Source organism: Lotus japonicus, chromosome 3 (genome assembly GCF_012489685.1).
Source record: "Lotus japonicus ecotype B-129 chromosome 3, LjGifu_v1.2".
NCBI classification, from domain to species: domain Eukaryota; kingdom Viridiplantae; phylum Streptophyta; class Magnoliopsida; order Fabales; family Fabaceae; genus Lotus; species Lotus japonicus.
Window position 1 is genome coordinate 16761443 of NC_080043.1, and position 23577 is coordinate 16785019.

Here is a 23577-nt window from a genome sequence, read left to right on the forward strand (position 1 = left end):
TCTTCCATGATAGGATTACCTTCTTCATCCGTCTTGACAGCAGTTAAGATCTGATCCTTCTCGTCTTGAGTGAGATAATTATCCCACCAACCATTGAGCTGGCCACAGAAACCAGCAACCAAGACTTCAACGATAAGAGATTCAGGACAATTGTTGGCGGTAACATAGGCAGTGGCTACCATAGTCATATTTTGGAGGATTTTGGTGATGCCATACTCGTTTTCACCATCAATATTCCATTCATAGACATTGTTGGCACTGAAGCTTTTGAAGTTTGAAGATTCTTCTAAAAGAAGATCAGGAGCAGTAGCTCTAGGATAGTAGAGCTTGGTTTCTTTTCTCCACTGATTCTTGGAATTGTGAATGACAGTATTGACCGGAATACTTTTGATAGATTGAACGTCAGACTTCATAGATTGAATATCAGAATCAGACTCAACCTTACCATCTTCAATATTATTTAAAGAAGTAGAGGTATTACGAGTAGAAGTACGAGTTTTAGGAGGAGGAGGAGGAGCAGTAATAGTGGGATTAGAAACTGCTTCCGGAGTAGGTTCCGGAGTCTCAGGAGGTTCCGGAGTCTCAGGAATAACTTGTTTGAGAAGCTGAAGTTGCTCTACCACTTTTTGGAGGAGCTCATTGTCAGATTCCTTTTTTGCTCGAAGAGTTTGAGCCGAGTGTCTGGAACGGCTACTGATTTGAAAAGGTTTGAAAAGAGGTTTTTCAAGTTGGCATCCTTTAGGGATATCAAGATTAGAAGAGGAAGGTTCAATCTTGACCTTTTCTTTTCCTTTCCTGGAAGAGCAATCCTGCACTTGGGATTCTCCAAGAATTTGAAGATACTTATTGGTATAATTGGATTGCTCCATGAGGTCTTTGATGTCTTTACCAGTGACATCACCTTCTTCTTTCCTCGTCTTGAAGGGAGAAGCTAGGACAGGTGTAGATTGAGATCCTTTAAGAAGGAAAGGAGTTTTAGGTGGCAGGTTAGAAAGGGTTTCTTTTCCATCCTTATGCTGCCATTTAACCATGTCAATTTGGAAGGGGTAAGATTTCCAATTCTTGTTGGCATAATCTTGAAACCATTCAAAAAAGAAGATGTTTTGCTGGGTTTTCTCAAGGAACCCATAGAATTTTTCTTGGATCTTCTTTCTCTTTTCACCCTGATACTTCGCAAAGAACCATTTTCTTTGCTGAGTCCATCGGTCAGAGTAGAAATCTGCCTTGATACTTCCTTTGTCGATGACGAATTCAGTAGTGATTGCTCCAATGAAATCAGAAGTTTCTCCAGGGGTTTCTAGAGAAGAATACGTTGGAGATAAGGTGGATTGATGTTCTTCATCACCCTTGTCATAGGTAGTCTTGACAGGAGTGGTATTGACATATCCAGCCAAATGGATAGTAGATCCGTCATGAGAGAGGGAAGGTCGAGCGCTAGACTCGGGTTGGTTCCTTCTAGTCATAGAAAAAGATCTTCTGGACATGGCAGATTGGAAATCAGAGGATGTCCTAATAGATCTAGGGATGGAGAAAGAATTTCTTTTATCAAAGATGAGATCTACTTGGCCAGATTGGTGTTGGACAATTTCACGAAACTCAGGAGTTTCAACAGGTTGGGCTGGAGTAGCCTTTTCCAAAGACCATTTCTCTGGAAGGGTGATATCACTCCATTGGATGGTTTTGGGAACAATAACGTTAGCCTTATCATAATCTGTAAGGAAAAGAGTTGTTTCTCCAGATTTCTCACAATTGGTTCGCAAGAAATAAGATTTGATAGAGTTCATTACCTTGTATTGAACCCTGTAGATTAAGGAGATGGGAATGGAATCCTCCTTCATATCAAGGCCGTGAAGCTTGATATTTAGGAAGAGGACATCAAGGATGTTTTTATCTTCCAGACTAACAGTTAGATCTGGGAAGCAATTGAAAAAGATTGGTCCATTACTCAGGCTGGTTTCAACCGTTCCTAAGAAGGAGTCATGGAATTGATTATGTCTAACATCCCTAAGACAAAGGAGTACAGCGATGTCAAGAGATTTCCTGGTTAGGGGTTTAAGACCAACTTGAACACTACCTATATGAAGATAGTTGAAGTTCTTGCTGATATGTTCTTTGATGCTTTTCTCGGAAAGCAGATGGATTTCTTCATCATGAGATCTGAGCTTGTAGGTTTGCTCAACGGTTTTGATAATGAAATCTGATCGTTTGAAAAAGGATCCGTTTGGTTTGTAGATCTCAGCATGAGAAATTTTTGGAATTTCCCAGTTGTCAAGATCTTGATTGATATCTTCAAAATGAATTTCTTCTTTGAAGACAGATTTGGATAATTGATTGGATTGATGAGGATGATCGATAGAAGAAGAAGAGGGTTGGGAAGATCTGAAAGAAAGCTTAGAAGAGAAAGAGCGAAGCATCAAGAAAGATAATTATCCCACCAACCTTTGAGCTGGCCACAGAAACCAGCAACCAAGACTTCAACGATAAGAGATTCAGGACAATTGTTGGCGGTAACATAGGCAGTGGCTACCATAGTCATATTTTGGAGGATTTTGGTGATGCCATACTCGTTTTCACCATCAATATTCCATTCATAGACATTGTTGGCACTGAAGCTTTTGAAGTTTGAAGATTCTTCTAAAAGAAGATCAGGAGCAGTAGCTCTAGGATAGTAGAGCTTGGTTTCTTTTCTCCACTGATTCTTAGAATTGTGAATGACAGTATTGACCGGAATACTTTTGATAGATTGAACGTCAGACTTCATAGATTGAATATCAGAATCAGACTCAATCTTACCATCTTCAATATTATTTAAAGAAGTAGAGGTATTACGAGTAGAAGTACGAGTCTTTGGAGGAGGAGGAGCAGTAATAGTGGGATTAGAAACTGCTTCCGGAGTAGGTTCCGGAGTCTCAGGAGGTTCCGGTGTCTCAGGAATAACTTGTTTGAGAAGCTGAAGTTGCTCTACCACCTTTTGGAGGAGCTCATTGTCAGATTCCTTTTTTGCTCGAAGAGTTTGAGCCGAGTGTCTGGAACGGCTACTGATTTGAAAAGGTTTGAAAAGAGGTTTTTCAAGTTGACATCCTTTAGGGATATCAAGATTAGAAGAGGAAGGTTCAATCTTGACCTTTTCTTTTCCTTTCCTGGAAGAGGAATCCTGCACTTGGGATTCTCCAAGAATTTGAAGATACTTATTGGTATAATTGGATTGTTCCATGAGGTCTTTGATGTCTTTACCAGTGACATCACCTTCTTCTTTCCTAGTCTTGAAGGGAGAAGCTAGGACAGGTGTAGATTGAGCTCCTTTAAGAAGGAAAGGAGTTTTAGGCGGCAGGTTAGAAAGGGTTTCTTTTCCATCCTTATGCTGCCATTTAACCATGTCAATTTGGAAGGGGTAAGATTTCCAATTCTTGTTGGCATAATCTTGAAACCATTCAAAAAAGAAGATGTTTTGCTGGGTTTTCTCAAGGAACCCATAGAATTTTTCTTGGATCTTCTTTCTCTTTTCACCCTGATACTTTGCAAAGAACCATTTTCTTTGCTGAGTCCATCGGTCAGAGTAGAAATCTGCCTTGATACTTTCTTTGTCGATGTCGAATTCAGTAGTGATTGCTCCAATGAAATCAGAAGTTTCTCCAGGGGTTTCTAGAGAAGAATACGTTGGAGATAAGGTGGATTGATGTTCTTCATCACCCTTGTCATAGGTAGTCTTGACAGGAGTGGTATTGACATATCCAGCCAAATGGATAGTAGATCCGTCATGAGAGAGGGAAGGTCGAGCACTAGACTCAGGCTGGTTCCTTCTAGTCATAGAAAAAGATCTTCTAGACATGGCGGATTGGAAATCATTTGAGGATGTCCTAATAGATCTAGGGATAGAGAAGGAATTTCTCCTATCAAAGATGAGATCTACTTGGCCGGATTGGTGTTGGATGATTTCACGAAACTCAGGAGTTTCAACAGGTTGGGATGGAGTAGCCTTTTCTAAAGACCATTTTTCTGGAAGGGTGATATCACTCCATTGGATGGTTTTGGGAACAATAACGTTTGCCTTATCATAATCTGTAAGGAAAAGAGTTGTTTCCCCGGATTTCTCACAATTGGTTCGCAAGAAATAAGATTTGATGGAGTTCATTACCTTGTATTGAACCCTGTAGATTAAAGAGATTGGAATGGAATCTTCTTTCATATCAAGGCCGTGAAGCTTGATATTTAGGAAGAGGACATCAAGGATGTTTTTATCTTCCAGACTAACAGTTAGATCTGGGAAGCAATTGAAAAAGATTGGTCCATTACTCAGGCTGGTTTCAACCGTTCCTAAGAGGGAGTCATGGAATTGATTATGTCTAACATCCCTAAGACAAAGGAGTACAGCGATGTCAAGAGATTTCCTGGTTAGGGGTTTAAGACCAACTTGAACACTACCTATATGAAGATAGTTGAAGTTCTTGATGATATGTTCTTTGATGCTTTTCTCGGAAAGCAGATGGATTTCTTCATCATCAGATCTGAGCTTGTAAGTTTGCTCAACGGTTTTGATAATGAAATCTGATCGTTTGAAAAAGGATCCGTTTGGTTTGTAGATCTCAGCATGAGAAATTTTTGGAATTTCCCAGTTGTCAAGATCTTGATTGATATCTTCAAAATGAATTTCTTCTTTGAAGACAGATTTGGATAATTGATTGGATTGATGAGGATGATCGATAGAAGAAGAAGAGGGTTGGGAAGATCTGAAAGAAAGCTTAGAAGAGAAAGAGCGAAGCATCATGAAAAATAGATCTTCCTTACCCGTAAGTATCATCGCCATCACCTGGTTCTATAGAAATAGATAAATAAATTAGAAATATAAGTTAGGTTCTGCGTTGTTCTTAATAGTTGAGCAGTATAGATCTGGATCAGACTTAAGCCACCACAAAAGAAACTAAACAAGGACATTAAAAATATTCAGAACTTAGTAACATGTCTGTAGTATGGCCAATATAGACTTACTGCCACACAGGGACTTACTGCCTTCAACGCCTCCACTGCAGAGATGATCATAAGTCTGAATAGTAATAATCCTAGAAGGTTTTCAAAAGAGCTTTCATTTTAGTTTAGTTCAAAGTGTACTACCAGTCCAGATCCCGACCATAGTGCTTAATTATATAAGAACAGAACAGAGAAACAACTTATATCTAACATATTTAGCATGTTCCTACTTCCCCATCAGGCTCTGATACCAAGAGGGGGTCGGAAGCAGAAGGAGGGGCATGAGAAGAGGATTAAGAGAAGTAGGACCCCCTCTTGGTATCAGAGCCTGATGGGGAAGTAGGAACATGCTAAATATGTTAGATATAAGTTGTTTCTCTGTTCTGTTCTTATATAATTAAGCACTATGGTCGGGATCTGGACTGGTAGTACACTTTGAACTAAACTAAAATGAAAGCTCTTTTGAACACCTTCTAGGATTATTACTATTCAGACTTATGATCATCTCTGCAGCGGAGGCGTTGAAGGCAGTAAGTCCCTGTGTGGCAGTAAGTCTATATTGGCCATACTACAGACATGTTATTAAGTTCTGAATATTTTTAATGTCCTTGTTTAGTTTCTTTTTGTGGTGGCTTAAGTCTGATCCAGATCTATACTGCTCAACTATTAAGAACAATACAGAACATAACTTATATTTCTAATTTATTTATCTGTTTCTATAGAACCAGGTGATGGCGATGATACTTACGGGTGAGGAAGATCTATCTTTCTTGATGCTTCGCTCTTTCTCTTCTAAGCTTTCTTTCAGATCTTCCCAACCCTCTTCTTCTTCTATCGATCATCCTCATCAATCCAATCAATTATCCAAATCTGTCTTCAAAGAAGAAATTCATTTTGAAGATATCAATCAAGATCTTGACAACTGGGAAATTCCAAAAATTTCTCATGCTGAGATCTACAAACCAAACGGATCCTTTTTCAAACGATCCGATTTCATTATCAAAACCGTTGAGCAAACCTACAAGCTCAGATCTGATGATGAAGAAATCCATCTGCTTTCCGAGAAAAGCATCAAAGAACATATCAGCAAGAACTTCAACTATCTTCATATAGGTAGTGTTCAAGTTGGTCTTAAACCCCTAACCAGGAAATCTCTTGACATCGCTGTACTCCTTTGTCTTAGGGATGTTAGACATAATCAATTCCATGACTCCCTCTTAGGAACGGTTGAAACCAGCCTGAGTAATGGACCAATCTTTTTCAATTGCTTCCCAGATCTAACTGTTAGTCTGGAAGATAAAAACATCCTTGATGTCCTCTTCCTAAATATCAAGCTTCACGGCCTTGATATGAAGGAGGATTCCATTCCCATCTCCTTAATCTACAGGGTTCAATACAAGGTAATGAACTCTATCAAATCTTATTTCTTGCGAACCAATTGTGAGAAATCTGGAGAAACAACTCTTTTCCTTACAGATTATGATAAGGCTAACGTTATTGTTCCCAAAACCATCCAATGGAGTGATATCACCCTTCCAGAGAAATGGTCTTTGGAAAAGGCTACTCCAGCCCAACCTGTTGAAACTCCTGAGTTTCGTGAAATTGTCCAACACCAATCTGGCCAAGTAGATCTCATCTTTGATAGAAGAAATTCTTTCTCCATCCCTAGATCTATTAGGACATCCTCTGATTTCCAATCTGCCATGTCCAGAAGATCTTTTTCTATGACTAGAAGGAACCAACCCGAGTCTAGCGCTCGACCTTCCCTCTCTCATGACGGATCTACTATCCATTTGGCTGGATATGTCAATACCACTCCTGTCAAGACTACCTATGACAAGGGTGATGAATAACATCAATCCACCTTATCTCCAACGTATTCTTCTCTAGAAACCCCTGGAGAAACTTCTGATTTCATTGGAGCAATCACTACTGAATTCGTCATCGACAAAGGAAGTATCAAGGCAGATTTCTACTCTGACCGATGGACTCAGCAAAGAAAATGGTTCTTTGCGAAGTATCAGGGTGAAAAGAGAAAGAAGATCCAAGAAAAATTGTATGGGTTCCTTGAGAAAACCCAGCAAAACATCTTCTTTTTTGAATGGTTTCAAGATTATGCCAACAAGAATTGGAAATCTTACCCCTTCCAAATTGACATGGTTAAATGGCAGCATAAGGATGGAAAAGAAACCCTTTCTAACCTGCCACCTAAAACTCCTTTCCTTCTTAAAGGAGCTCAATCTACACCTGTCCTAGCTTCTCCCTTCAAGACGAGGAAAGAAGAAGGTGATGTCACTGGTAAAGACATCAAAGACCTCATGGAGCAATCCAATTATACCAATAAGTATCTTCAAATTCTTGGAGAATCCCAAGTGCAGGATTGCTCTTCCAGGAAAGGAAAAGAAAAGGTCAAGATTGAACCTTCCTCTTCTAATCTTGATATCCCTAAAGGATGCCAACTTGAAAAACCTCTTTTCAAACCTTTTCAAATCAGTAGCCGTTCCAGACACTCGGCTCAAACTCTTCGAGCAAAAAAGGAATCTGACAATGAGCTCCTCCAAAAAGTGGTAGAGCAACTTCAGCTTCTCAAACAAGTTGTCTCGGAAACACCAACACCAACACCAACCCCGGAACCAACTTCTGAAACTATTTCTGATCCTACCGTTTCGGCTCCTGCTCCTCCTAAAGAGACTTTAATCCGCCGAACTTCTACTCGTAATACCTCTACTTCTTTAAACAATATTGAAGATGGTAAGGTTGAGTCTGATTCTGATATTCAATCTGATGATCAAACTGTCAAAAGTGTTCCTATCAACACTGTCATTCACAATTCTAAGAATCAGTGGAGAAAAGAAACCAAGCTCTATTATCCTAGAGCTACTGCTCCTGATCTTCTTTTAGAAGAGTCTTCAAACTTCAAAAGCTTCAGTGCCAACAATGTCTATGAATGGAACATTGATGGTGAAAATGAGTATGGTATCACCAAGATCCTCCAAAATATGACTATGGTAGCCACTGCCTATGTTACCGCCAACAATTGTCCTGAATCTCTTATAGTTGAGGTTTTGGTTGCTGGTTTCTGTGGCCAGCTCAAAGGTTGGTGGGATAATTATCTCACTCAAGACGAAAAGGATCAGATCTTGACCGCTGTCAAGACTGATGAAGAAGGTAATCCTATCATGGAAGATGGCAAATTCATCTCTGATGCTGTCAACTCCTTAATCTTTACCATAGCCCAACATTTTGTTGGAGATCCTTCCCTCATCAAGGACAGATCTGGTGATCTTTTGTCCAATCTTAAGTGAAAATCTTTGGGTGATTTCAGATGGTATAAGGATACCTTCTTGACCAGGGTTTACACCCGTGAAGACAGCCAACAAGCCTTCTGGAAAGAGAAATTCCTGGCCGGTCTTCCTAAATCTTTTGGCGACAAAGTTCGTGAGAAACTTAGAAGCCAAAATCCGGGGGGAGAAATCCCTTATCATACCCTTAGTTATGGACAGCTCATAGCTATCATTCAAAGAGTTGCTCTCAAAATCTGTCAGGACGACAAAATCCAACAGCAACTCACTAAGGAGAAGTCTCAGAATCGCAGGGATTTGGGTACTTTCTGCGAACAATTTGGTATTCAAGGTTGTCCCAAGAAACCTAAACCCATAAAGCAAGATCCTCCTCCCAAACAACAATGGAGAAAGAGATCTAGCAGGAATGATCATAGGAAACCCAAGCCTAGATCAAAACCCCAATCTTCGCAAATTCCAAAGAACCCTCCTGAGACTAGACCCTCTCAAGGAAAAGATGTTACCTGCTACAACTGCGGCAAGCCGGGCCATATTAGCAGGTATTGCAGACTCAAAAAGAGAATCTCTGAGCTTCAACTTGAACCTGAGATCGAAGATAAGATCAACAATCTTCTCATTCAAACTTCTGATGAAGAAGAATCTAATCCTTCGGATTATGAGGTCTCTGAAGACCTAAATCAAATTCAGAATGATGATTCTCAATCATCATCCTCCGTCAATACCTTGTCTATCAACACTTTGACCAATGAATAAGATCTACTCTTCAGGGCCATTAATTCTATCCCTGATCCTGAGGAAAAGAAAATCTATTTGGAACGCCTCAGGTCTACTCTTGAAGATAGGCCTCCCAAAAGTCCTATAACCACTAATAAATTCAATCTTAGGGATACTTTCAAGCGTCTTGAGAAATCTACGGTCAAGCCCGTCACTATTCAAGACCTCCAATCTGAAGTCAATTCCCTTAAGACTGAGGTTAAAAGCCTCAAACAAATCCAAAGCAGTCAGCAGCTTACTTTGGAGAAACTGACTAGAAATTATGAGGAAGATGATTCTTCTGTACCTGATTCCAATCCAGCTCCTAACGACAACTGCGAGGACTTTCTGGAAAATATTAACCAGGTCACCATTCAGAAATTCTTCATCCATGTCAAAATCCTCATACGTGATTTTATTCTCGAAATCCCTGCCCTCTTTGACACAGGGGCAGATTCCAGTTGTATTTCGGAGGGACTCATTCCCACCAGATATTTTGAGAAAACAACTGAGAAGCTCAGCGCTGCCGAAGGATCTAGACTAAAAATCAAGTATAAAATCCCCTCAGCTATCATCAAAAATGGTAGTCTTGAAATCGAAACTCCATTTCTGTTAGTCAGAAATTTGAGTCAAAAAATCATTATAGGGACCCCTTTCATTAAGAAGCTCTTCCCCTATAATACTGACGTAGATGGCATTACTGTCCAGCACCTTGGACAGCCAATTTTATTCAAATTCTCTGAACCCCCCATAGAAAAGACTTTGAATGTCATATCCTACAAGGAGAAGCAGATTAACTTTCTCAAGGAAGAAATCTCTTACAAAACCATTGAGGTTCAATTACAACAACCTTCTGTCAAAACAAGGATTGAGAATATTTTGGAAGATATTCAATCTAACATCTGTTCTGATCTACCCAACGCCTTTTGGGAAAGGAAGAGCCATATGGTGGAACTTCCTTATGAAAAAGATTTTTCAGACAAACAGATTCCAACCAAGGCTAGGCCTATTCAAATGAATGAAGAACTTCTTCATTTCTGCCAAAAGGAAATCAGTGATCTCCTTGAAAAGAAACTTATTCGCAGGAGTAAGAGCCCTTGGTCCTGTGCAGCGTTCTATGTCAACAAACAAGCTGAGATAGAACAGGGAACCCCTAGGCTGGTTATTAACTACAAACCTCTCAATCAAGCCCTTTGTTGGATTAGATATCCTATCCCCAACAAGAAAGATCTCTAAGCCAGACTGCATGATGCTAAGGTCTTTTCAAAATTCGACATGAAATCTGGATTCTGGCAAATCCAATTGCAAGAGAAGGATAGGTATAAAACTGCTTTTACTGTTCCTTTTGGGCAGTATGAGTGGAACGTTATGCCTTTTGGGCTAAAGAACGCCCCATCTGAATTCCAAAGGATTATGAACGAAATCTTCAATCCTTATTCCAAATTCACTATTGTCTACATTGACGATGTTCTAATCTTTTCCCAAACTTTAGATCAACATTTCAAACATCTCAATACGTTCATCTCTGTAATCAAAAGGAATGGCTTGGCTGTATCCAAGACAAAGGTCAGTTTGTTCCAAACCAAAATCAGATTTCTTGGTCACAACATCCACCAAGGAACCATCATTCCTATCAATAGAGCCATCGAGTTCACGGATAAATTCCCTGATCAAATCATTGACAAAACCCAACTACAAAGATTCCTGGGTTGTCTCAATTATGTTGCGGACTTCTGTCCTCAACTCAGTACCATAATCAAACCCCTTCATGATAGACTCAAGAAGGATCCTCCACCTTGGTCCGATATTCATACCAATGTGGTCAAACAAATCAAACTTCGTGTCAAGAATCTCCCTTGTCTTTATCTCCCTAATCCTCAAGCTTTCAAAATTATTGAAACTGATGCCTCTGATATTGGCTTTGGTGGTATTTTGAAACAAAAGGTTTTTGACAAGGAACAAATTATTGCTTTTACCTCAAAACATTGGAATCCTGCTCAGCAGAATTATTCTACTGTCAAAAAAGAAGTTTTAGCAATCGTTTTATCTATTTCAAAATTTCAATATGATTTGATTAATCAAAAATTCTTAGTCCGTGTGGACTGCAAATCTGCGAAAGAAATCTTACAAAAAGATGTCAAAAACTTAGCTTCAAAACATATCTTTGCCAGATGGCAAGCTATTTTAAGTGTTTTTGACTTTGATATTGAATATATAAAAGGATCTACCAATTCTCTCCCTGATTTTCTTACTCGTGAATATTTGCAGGGAAGAACCTAACATGGCCTCCTGAGGCCCCTCCTCCTCCTCCTCACGAGGAAGAGGCAAAAGCAGAGAGAGGAATAAAGGTATTGTAATCTTATCTGAGCCCACTGCTCACCAATCTGGACCCACTGTCCAAAAAATTGAGCCCACTGCTCAGACCCAATCTTCCCAACCAAAACAAACTAAAGCAGATTATGCTTTATCCATCCCAACACTCCTTGCCTTCAAACAAGCAGGCTTAGATGAAATACCTCAAGGCCTCACCAAACTTCCAAATAAATCTTGGGCCAGCATCGCTGACAAAGATGATGACCAAGAAATTCAATCCCTCCAAGCTTTTATTGATAGAACCAGAAGCTTAGCAACTTATGATGGGAAAAAACCTGTTGTTGTTGCCCAACCTAGCCCAGTTGCCCGACCTAGCCCAAATTCAGGTTACTTGGCTAAAGCAGATATGAAATTCCAAACCTTCATTGAACCAGAATGGTGGGACAATTCTGGAGGAGTTAACCTGGCCAATAAAATTGGTACCAAGCTCTTCCCAAGTCATCTTGATCCCACTCACCCAATCAAAAACCAAAGATTCTATGAGTTTATTTTGGTTGACACAAACAGTGTGGAAATCAAACATTTCAAGGATAAAAATGATAATTCCCTAATTACCCATTCTACACTACAAATCCTCTGTGTCCTTCGTCCCAAGGACTTTGGACCAAATCCAAACAATTACAAAAAGTTCTCCCAGAATTTCGACCCAGTTGGTTTTAATTATTGGGACTATATCAGGGCTTGGGATAATATAATCCTTGGTCTGCAAAACAAAAGTTTCAAACATTCTTGGCTCATTTATTTTAAATGGACCAACAAATATTCTTTTCCAAATTGGTTTCATTCATGGTGGAGCTTCTTTGGACCTACAGCTGAAATTTTCCCCTCTGATGTTCTTGAGGGATACAATCACTTCATTAAACACTGGAACAAAGAGTTGAACAATTATCCAGATTGTTTAAACTTTTTTACAATCTTTTCCCTCTCTTGGGTGTTCTCTTGGCGTTATGGTCTTAAGACCAAAACCCAACCAATCCTTTACAAACAGGCCCTCATCAAATGGTGGAAAATCTTTGATGCGACAAAAGCCCACAAAGAAAATGTGAGCCAATGGTTCAAAACCAATCAGAAATATCTCAAGCATGCAAGTCCGCAAACCAGCCTCTTGCTAAATCAAAAGGCCCACATCACAGCGGCCCTTGCAGGAGCTTCAACAGAAGAAGACTTGCTAAGAAATCTTCAATCTGCTCTTCAATTATTGAAGGAGCCAATTGAGCAGGCCTCATCTTCAAAGGCCCCTCAACACAAAGTCTCCGAGCCATCCTCTCTTGGGTCGTCAGATTTTGTCCAAACCACAGAATCAGATGATGATGACTTCTGCTAAGTTTGTCGTCTTGTAATCATTTTATTCTGTAATAATTCAATTTTTGTACTGTAGCAACAGTAAAATTGACTTTTTACTGTAGCAATAGTGCCAGTCAAATAGTACCGTCTACCGGAACTATTCAACCGGAACTATTCAAACAGTGTCCAATCTTTTCTTTAAATAGGCTCATTCTGAACCTTGTTAATCAGAGTTTGGTAGAGCTTAGATAGAGAGTTTAGAGAGAGAAAACACTGAGAGAATTCCTTCTGTAAGTTCTCCTTCAGTTTTCCTTTCTTTCAATCTTTTCAGTTTTTAAGTTTCAGTTTTTCAGTTTTAAGTTTCAGTTTTGTAATCTATGTTTATGTAATATATATCTTGTTCAAGTTTTATTTTTCTGTTTATGGAAGGCTGAGCCTCCTGTTTTAATTCATCTTGTTCAAGTTTTATTTTTCTGTTTATGGAAGGCTGAGCCTCCTGTTTTAATTCCTGTTTTTAATTTCTGCAATTTAATTTTCTGCAAAAAGCCCCTCCGTGGTGGCGTCCTACTTCTCTTAATCCTCTTTTCATCCCCCTCCTTCTGCTTCCGACCCCCTCTTGGTATCAGAGCCAGATGAGGAAGTAGGAACATGCTAAATATGTTAGATATAAGTTGTTTCTCTGTTCTGTTCTTGTATAATTAAGCACTATGGTCGGGATCTGGACTGGTAGTACACTTTGAACTAAACTATATATATATATATATATATATATATATATATATATATATATATATATATATATATATATATATATGCAGTGAGAAACGGCTAGAAAGCAAGATATAGCAAATAATGCAAGTATCTTAAATAAAAGTAAAAAAAATAAGAAAGAGAAACGAAAGAAATCCTAAAAACTAGGGCTTGTGAGAGCGACGCAGAAGTTCTTTAAGAGCTCGATTCATTTCCATCAGCAGAATCTCATGAGAGTTGAGACGTTGTTCCATGATGTCAAGTCTGGAAGAACTTAGCTGTGTAGAGGTAGAGGGAACATTCTGAGCAGAGTGAGGAGCTTGAGTGGAATCAGAATCAGCATGAGTGAAAGGCACTGGTGCAAGAGCTTGACATCTGAGAGCTTCAGCTTTAGCTTGTAGTCTTTCAGCTTCTAATCTTGCATTTTCAACTTGTGCAGCCTCCTGACGTGCAGCTTCTTCTGCTTGTTCTTTCTTTCTTCTTGCTTCCTCAAAAGCTTCAAGTAACTTAGTTCTTTGCTGTTGTTCATGCAGAGCAACCCTTCTGTTAAACCGCTGACTAGCAGCCTCAATCCTCTGATCCCTTTCCGCAGTGAGATGACTCATCATAACAGGAACTTGAGCAACTAACCAATTACTCAGACGATTCCATTCTTCAGCAACAAAGTCAGAGTTCTCACTAAGGTCAGTGTGACCTTGCACATTGCGAATCATCAGTGAAGCTTCATGATTAAAGACACTGATGCACTCAAGAAGAGAGTTTGGCTTGAGGTAGGTGTAGGGAACAATGGAGAGATTGGTTTCAGGAGAGGTGGGGTGATTGCTGTTATTTGCCTCAGAGGCACCTTGAGGAGAACCAACATCTAAAGTTTGGACATTTGAAGTGTGGGTCTCAAGGTTTAGTTCAGAGGTTTCAACCTGAGGGATTGGTGATCTAACTGAAGAAGGGTTAGATACTGAGTTTTCTGGTTCTGGTTGAACAGGTTGAGCTAAAGGGTCTGCTTCATGCAAGGGGTCAGCCTGGATAGGATGATCTGGGTCAACTAGACGTTCTGGTCTAGGTCCAGGGTATCTCCTAGGGCTAGGTACTGTGAGGTAGTACTCAGGAATGGCAGACTTTTTCTCTTTCGCAATTTGAACAAATTTGCGATTAGATTCAGAGTTGTTTGAAGGTGGGGAATCAGCAACATTGGTAGGAAAGGATACAGAAGTATAGGGAGTTGAAGAATCTGTATCAGTGGTTCTGCGAACAGGACGTTCTGATGCTCTGGGGACAGAGTGATCAGAAGTTCTGGGTTCAGGTCCAGATTGTTCGAGAATAATGGGTTCTGAGGTTAGTGGGTTGTATTGAATGGTTATAGGTGAGGTTGGTTCAGAGGGACGTGGAGTCTGAAGCATGTTCCAAAGAGGTGCTTCTTGTTGTGAAGGTTGGAAAAATGAAGACCTAGGTGAATTTGGTGGAGAAGTGGTTTGGTCAGCTGGTTGAGACTCTGGAATAGGAGTGAGTTGGGTGGCAGTGCGGTTAAGGAGTGAAGAGATGGGGAGTGCATCAAGTGAATTTAAATCATCATCAGATTCAATAACAGCAGACTTACTTGATGATCGCACGGCAGACCGAGTAACTCTGGCAGAAGTCTCCATTCTGATAACTGCAGCAGCAGGTTCCACACGGGTTGGCTTCTCCACTATCCTCACTTGCTTCTTTTTCTTCTTTGGAGGAGGAGGAGGAGCATCATCATTATCACCATCATCATCATCAGGCTTGGTGGTTTCCTCGTGCTTCCTCTTAGGCTTGTCAGCCTTCTTCTTCTTCTTCTTCTGAGGAGCATCAGAGGGATCAGACTCTTCAGAGGATTCCTCCAAGATGATTTTTCTCTGAGTTTTCCTCTTGGGAGGAGAGTCATACTCTGGTGCTGGTGGCAGTTGTCTAAAGAACTCATCCACATCTATCTCGTACCCTTGTTTCTTCAGATCATCAATGTAGCACATGATAGCAGTTGGATCATCTGCTTGAGACCAGAGAGGGAAATCCGGCAGAGGGATTCTTCTGCGTCTGACTTCATCAGAAGTGTCTTCATGAGCAGGAGGAACCTTTGTCTTGATGAGTCCTATCTTCTTCAAAGATGTAGAGGTGAAGACATCACTAGCAATGGTCGACAGATCCTCTGTGCATCCTGCCGTCATCAGATCTTCTACAAATTTGCTCTCAATGAATAGATCTGAAAGCAGTCTTCCAAAGGGAATGTACTTGATGGCAGACTTGATAGAAGCAGTGGTTCTGGATTTCCTGATGCACTCTTTCAGGTAAGAGAACAGGAAGAAGGGAAGGCAGATCTTCTTGTGGTCTTGAATGAAGAACAACATCACTTTTTGACAAAAGTTGATGTAGTCTGGTGAGCTTCCCTTTGGCCGTTGATTAATGCAGTGAAGCAAAATCTTGTGCCATATCCTCAGCTTGGGATGAAGATCCACTACCTTGTAGTCGCTCTTGCCAGGCTTATAAGTTGAGTAGAGAGCCTTGTTGGTTTCCTCCTTTGTTCTGGGTTTCAACTTTGATTCCGTCAGTTGGAATCTATACCCAGTTCCAGTATGTGCACCCAGAAGATCAACAATTGATTTCTCTGTGATGATGATCCTTCTGCCAGCAATGTAAGAGACCACCTGAGTGTCATCACAGTCGGCGTGTTTCCAGAATTCCTTGACCAATTTCACATAAATTGGACCTCGAAGCATGTTGAAGTATTCTTCCCAGCCTTGAACACGAACTTCAGGACGAAGATCATACCCATTAGCAGCTATATTGTCTAGGTCGAATCTCCATTCAGCAAGAACCTGGAGTTCTTCAGGAGCAAAGACACAGTGAACGACACAACCCCGTTCTGCAATTGGAATCATCTTCTCTTGAGCTTGACCTTGACTTTGAGTTTCTGGACCCGATTGACCTGTAGCTTGACCTACTACCATAGTAGGAAATCTGGTTGCATCTGTAGTTTCACTTCTGTTGGATCTAACCATCTTGAAGGCGGTTGAAGGTTTTGGGTAGAAAGAAAGGATGAATAGAGAGAGAGAGAGAGAGAGATCGTGGAGATAAGGATTTGAAAAAAATGAAGAGAGAGAAGGTAAAACCGTAAGTGTAGGAGAACGTGTGTGTATAATGGGTTTTTGAAAAATAATCGTTGTTGATCAAAAAGCAAATTAAAATCAACGGTTAAAAATTAAAGACATCATAGTAACATTTAATACACATATCACACGCAGGAGAGAAGCACATCAACACTCATTACGACAGACTGTCAGCACGGGCACAAGGAACTATGTATCAGAGATACTGACACACGTTTACTGTCTCAGCTTCAGAGTCAGCACCAATGGGTACTTAAACTCTGATAGAGTTACCTTCTGAACTAGACATCTTCTGATAAAGAAGCATCATAGTCAGAGGTTCTGATCCATCTTCATGCTGGACAAAAGTCCATATTCAGATTTTTCAGAATGAAATTAAATCTATCCTCTGCTAAGAGCTTTGTAAAGATATCTGCCCATTGATGGTCAGTATCAACAAACTTCAGAAGAAGTACGCCCTTCTGTACATAATCTCGAATAAAGTGATACTTTACCTCAATGTGTTTTGCCCTTGAGTGTAAGATAGGATTCTTACTCAATGAAATTGCAGCAGTGTTATCACAATAGATTGGGATATTGCTCTCAAGGATTTGGTAATCCTCCAGCTGATGTTTCATCCAGAGCATCTGAGTGCTGCATATTGCTGCTGAGATATATTCTGCCTCTGCAGTAGATAGTGCAATGGTTGATTGCCTCTTGCTTACCCATGAGACTAAGTTGCTTCCCAGAAATTGACAATTTCCAGAAGTGCTTTTTCTCTCTGTTCTATCTCCAGCATAATCAGCATCACAATAACCTGAAAGCTTATACTCTGATGTTTTCTTATACATCAAGCCAAGGTTAGTGGTACCTTTCAGATATCTTAGGATCCTCTTAACAGTAGTTAAGTGGGTTTCCCTTGGATCTGATTGGAAACGAGCACATAAGTGAACACTAAACAATATATCTGGCCTAGATGCAGTTAAGTATAGAAGTGATCCTATCATACCACGATAGAGCTTCTGAAAAACTTTACCACTTGCATCTTCTTTCTCCAGAATGCATGTAGGATGCATTGGAGTCTCACTACTAGAAAAAGACTTTTCACATCAGGGTTTTCACAACGGTGGATGAAATACCTGATGTGAAAGATAACGCGGTGGCAATATTGAAATTATAATGAACTTTTATGATAGTTTTCACATCAGTTGGAAATAGGTCTGATGTGAAAAGTAATTAGTAAAGAGTTTTTACAACGGTTAATACAATAAGCGATGTGAAAGCTAAGTGCGGTGGCATTTTTGAAATTTTAATGAAGTTTATTTCACATCGGTTGAGAATATAACCGATGTGAAAAGTCTCTCTTTTCTTTTGACACAAACATTTCACATTAGTTATAATATACCCGTTGGGAAATATCTCTCTTTTATTTTCAAACAAACACTAAAACCCAGTGTTTTTTCTCTCTATCTGGGAAATAACCTAACTCACGCGTTCCACCTCCTGCATCTGCCACCTCTAGCTCTAGCAACCTCCTGCATCATCTCACGAAAAAACCCTCACTGTCGCTCGTGCTCGCCGTTCACCTCACCGTCGCTCGTGCTCGCCGTTCACCTCCTGCACCGTTCACTCTCTTTCTCTCTCAATCTCCAAAAGGATCTTCGGTTTTCTCTGAAATTCCACGCTCATGGCCGCCGCCATCGCTCGTGCTTGTGCCCGTGCTCCACTATAACAGTTGTGCTGTTATTCCTGCGGGTTTTCACCTCAATCTTCAGGTAAACAAATTCTTCGCATTAATAATTTTTTCTCCTTCCAGTTAGTTCTGTATGAGATTTCAAGTTTTGGTTTTCTTCTTCTTAGGTCCCGTTTTTGTTGAACATTCACTCTCTCTCCTAGTCCTGCTTGTGGAAGCTGTTATGGTTGCGTACTGTGTTTGGTACTTGTTTCTTTTCTATACTGACCTTGCTGCAAGGTTTCTCCATCTTTCTCCTAGATCCGCATTTGCTTGGTGTGAACCCTAATTTGATTTGTGGAGTTTTGATTTTGCTTGCAGATCGATAAGGAACGTGCTAGTGTTCTTGTTGGGTCAGGGATGAGTGGTTTGACTGTTTTCTGTTGGTGTTAACCCTAATTTGATTTGTGGAGTTTTGATTTTGCTCTCACTACAGGAAGATGTCTTTATGATTTATTGATTTAAGAAAGCACAAAACAATGATACATGTTACCAATTTTAATTGGCTTTATGAATGGAAATCAAGTCCTCTGGTATGTATTTCCTCGTTGTAGCCTAAGTGTTTCATGGGTATTCATGTTGGGGCCATCTCTGACATGTTGCTGTGTATTACTTGCTAGGCATTTTATTGAGGAAGCATTGGATTCTTGAGGAGACACTACAAGCGGTTGGCGCTAAGGCAATGGTGGTTGGGCATCCTCTTCAAACTATAGGTGTAAATTGGTAAGGAAAGATATGTCTTTAAGCATGCTTAAAATAACCTCTCAAATTGTCACAATCTTTAGGTGGAGTGATAATTTGTGTATTGATATACAACTTGAATTATTACATCAAGTTGCAGATACTATATCTAGGTCTGCTAGTGCATTGTTGATGGAATTCTTCTGTTCATTGAAATCAATTCCTTGTTTCTTCTTACAGTAAGTACAATTGTAGCATATGGCGCATAGATGTCGGGATGTCCAGTGGAGTTCTTAATTCCAGACCAGAGGTAAAACAAATCCATGGTCCTAGACATACTGTACTTATGATAACCCCCAGTTAAGAACTACGGTGGATTACTATAATGTTAAGTACTGTTAAAGATAACCATGTCCGCATAAGTGCATGTTTGGATACACTATGGAAGACCATGATGAAGCCAACATCACAATGGACAACCCCAAAAGCTAAGAGAAGTTCCTTTTGTCCACATTTTGGCTTACTGTGTATCTAAACATGCACTATTACTTTGTACTGAATCTCTTTTCTATTTGTTATCTTAAGCTTAGCCTTTATGTATTGGTATGTTAATGGAAGTAATATCCTAATATTTAGTTCATTTGCAACTGATTGGAAATTAAAGCCTGAATCCACTTCAGGGTTGAATGCCAAGATTTAGGTTTAGGTTAGCTTACCTGTTTACTTCTCATACTTTGCAGAAGCTTGGCCCCTATTGTAGAAAGGTACTTAGCTTGAGCTGAAAAAACTAGCAGTTGAGTTGTTTTGGAAAGGTACTATCGAATATTCACAGCTCACATTGCTAACCAGTTTCTTTAAAAGTTGTATTCATTTTGATTTTGAGTTTCTTCAATTAACTAGTTTCTTGTATTCATTTTTAGACCGTCATCAACCATATCGTAAAAAGAAGAAAGCTTTCAACGGAAAATCAGAGTATGGTAAAAGAAAAGCTGCTCAAAATTATGTGACTGATCGATTGATTATCATGCAGATTTCAATATATGAAATTAATCCTCAGTGATATAAGAGAGATTTTTCTTAATATTTACATTCTCTGTGAGTGCACAATATTTAATTCCAAGCTTGCATATGTTTGTTTACTTTTTTTTATAGTCCTGAAGCAGTAGAATGTCATGTAGTTAAACTAATTTACTCGGAGAATGGCAATGCAAAACGAAAGCAATTGGAATCAAATGCATTGGATGTAAGGCTGCTTGCTAGTTTTTTATGGCTTTATTTCTAATTATAACTTTGACTTTTGATTCCTTTGGGCTGAATTTTGATAAAGCGGCTATGAGATGTTGAACTGAACTCAAGTCTCTTTGAAAACCTCTAGCTAAAAATGCAATGCAATTTTTTTGTTTGTCAACTTTTCAGTTTGTATACCCTGCTTATACAACAATGTTGGGGCATCTACGTTCTAAAGCTCTAGATGATTTCAAGACTAAGCTGGATCAATCACTAAACAATGGTGAAGGGTTCGCTTCATCTGTTCAAAGGTGGACTCAGTCCATTATGCTCGAGTTTGATAAAGGATCTGCTGGTAATTATCAGATAGGATTGTTCTAAATAGCTTATGCATTATCACCTGTTATTTATATGCATGTTTCACAGCTAACTAAAAATTGGGGTGCCAATGTTAGCTTGAGTGTCCATTTGCTTTTTGAGTTTATATTAGGTGTCATTCTCTCCCTGCCTTTATTATTTTAAGATGTACATTTTCCACTTCAAACTTATATGGGAACTGGATATTTAAAGTGAAGAAAATTGATGAGTATAACTAAGGATGCATCTTATTTGTCCATCCTTCTATATAAGTAAATTATCAGAGATAATGACTAGCTTCATCTGTGCGCAGTGCAAAATTATCAGATATAATGACTAGCTTTGAGGTGATATTGTCTCAAAAATGGAGATTAATTGTTGAGCTGAGTCATATATTATTTATTCCTGCAATATCTTCATCAACTGTAAGACCCAAGATTTTAAGCTTAGAATAAGTGGAAGAGATTTCCATTCACGATTAGGTTTGACGTATTGAGAAGGGAAACCTGAACAAAAGTTTATTAAAGGAAATATAATTATGAAGGAGAAAGTTCAGGAAAAGTCAAAGGATTTTATCGAAGTCGATTTAAGTTATAGCACGATCGTTATACGCTTAACCTAGGTCAGAAACCCTAGTATATAGCTAATTTTCACTTTTAGGCACGACGGAAGTTAATTCCAAAAATCTTCAGAGAAATGTTAGAACTTCTCTTTTTCCATATATCACAACCGTTTCGAGGCGAAAATCTAGGATCTACGCACGTCCGATTCCAATCATCGGAAGTTTGCCGAAACCGAAACCCTGGTATTTCAAAACCCTAGAATTTCTCGACAATGAAGACTTTTTCTATTCAGAGCTTCAAATGAATATTCCACACGCGTACACCCATTTCTCTTGATGATTTCAATCTTTCTTCAGAAGGAAGTTTTCTATTCCGACATTCGATGCAAAAAGCAACTTATCGGGTAAAATAGTTTTATACCGACTATGCATTAGTTGCCAAAAATACAAGGAGACCTCTTTATGGTTTTGGAATTCTTTTGCCAAAACATATCTATTAATTCAAGGAGAATGACGCCGGAAAAATCAGATTCGCGAAACTTTCATTTTCCCGCGATTTGCCATCTTCTTTATATAGCAAGCAAGTGAGAAGAAATCACAAAACTCCACCATTTTCTACCCACCAAGGCCGCGAGTTTGAGAGGAGAGGAGGAGGAGAAGATTTTCTTCATTTCTTGCTTGATCGTTGATCCGTTAGTTGCTGCTTCAAGGTTTCGAGGTATAGTCGCTAATCCTTACCTCTGATCGCTTTTTCCATAGCTTTTCTGTAGACTTTTCTGAGCTGATAGTTTATGGGTTTTTGCAAAACTATCCTGAACCTTTCATTTCTGATTCTAAACCTCTTCTATATGTGCCCAAGATCACTTCTGCCGGGTTAGATTTTCCGTTATGTCGCCGGAATTCCGCCGGAATCAATTTTAGCCTTAAATACCCATTTTTGGAGTTTTTGAGGTAAAGCTTCAACCTTTAGGCTAAAAACTATCGCCTTAGCTTAGTGTTAGTAGGATTAGTTGTCATAAACGTCGTTAGTAACGTCCCTGCAAAATTTGGTTTTTGGGATTTCAGTTTTGAAATTTCTAAGTTAAAAATCATGACCAAAATACCCCTGCGACAGTTTTTGATCCGATAATTTTTCCGAGTTCAGAATACCCTTAGTTACGGCTAATGAAAGCATAGGAACCAAGTTTGATCGAAGAAAAATCGAGCCCCACAATTGTGAAAAGTGGCCGAGCCCTATAGAGGAGGAGGGGGAAAATTTCCTTTTCCGAAAACTTGTCTTTCGCGCTAGTTTATCGTACCTTAGGGTATAGATTACTTCGAGTAACCTTAGTAAGTATCGATAGCTTAGTTTTCGATAGATTCTGATAGTATTTCTGTGGTTTTGCTCTAAAGGTGATTTTGAGGAATTCCCAGAGGAGCAAGCCTTTGATTGTGAACAAGTGTTAGGAGATCGTCCTGGAGAATCTACAGGTGAGGGCTTCTCACTGAATCTCTAGTTAATGCTTAGGGTCGATGTTTCGACATTGTTTACTGTTTATGCACTGGAATTGTGTGTGATTGGAAAAATGTTTTCTGAGGCTTCGGCTAACAATGTAGATGATGCATCTACTGAATGTTTTTGATGAGTGAATGACATGCTAAGTGCTAATTGGGTAATTTAGGATGTGTGGTGCATGCCTTATATGCTAGGTTCTATGTGGTTATTGCTTAAGATATTCACATATGACATGTTGATTGATTATGATGAGTTAATTCTGCTTTTGCACTATAATCTGAGTTTCTGAACGGTGAGAAAAGCGGGCAGGTCATGCCGATTTTATTTTGAGAGTTTTGAGAAAGCTTGAAAGGACGAATGAGATTCGGGCCTTGTTGTGGTGTTGTATGGATCGAGACATTCTCTGGAGTCATTTGGGGATTAGGAGATCCCGAGAACTTATAGGATTCGCGATAAGACTAAAAGGATAATTATTTTGTAAAGAAAACTCATAAGACATTAAACAACCTCTAAATCTTTAAGTAATGGTAATAATCTCGAAGGAAGCTTTGGATGCAAATCATAGTTTTGGAAAACGAGAAGTGTCGTCGGATCCCAGCATTGAGAAAGTTGAGGGGCTTCGAGTATGTAGATGTTGTGGTGCTGTTGGAGCAGCGTTTGTTGTTGTGCTGTTGGAGCAGCTATTGTGGTTGTGCTGTTGGAGCAGCTATGTTGTTGGGTGTATCTTCGACTTTGCGGCGCGAATCCGTATGTCCAAACCCGACGGGTTGGGCCGATTCGGCAATAATTGTTGACACGCGCGAATCCGTATATTCAATCCGATGGATTGGATCGATTCGGCGGTAGTCACTCAGGCACGCGTGAGTCCGTATGTTCAATCCGATGGATTGGATCGATTCAGCGATTGCCATTTTACCTCGCGTGAATCCGTATGTTCAATCCGAGGGATTGGATCGATTCAGCGATGACCTTTCGACTCGCGTGAATCCGTATGT

The 23577-nt window shown here is 39.6% G+C and overlaps 1 long non-coding RNA gene across 1 annotated transcript; it reads left to right on the plus strand.

Moving 5' to 3' along the window:
- Positions 1–17957: 17957 nt before the first annotated feature.
- Positions 17958–18850, plus strand: LOC130748970 (uncharacterized). The gene is made up of 3 exons (XR_009022813.1): positions 17958–18303; positions 18389–18464; positions 18582–18850. It is a non-coding gene; the product is annotated as an uncharacterized LOC130748970 (long non-coding RNA).
- The last annotated feature ends 4727 nt before the right edge of the window (positions 18851–23577 follow it).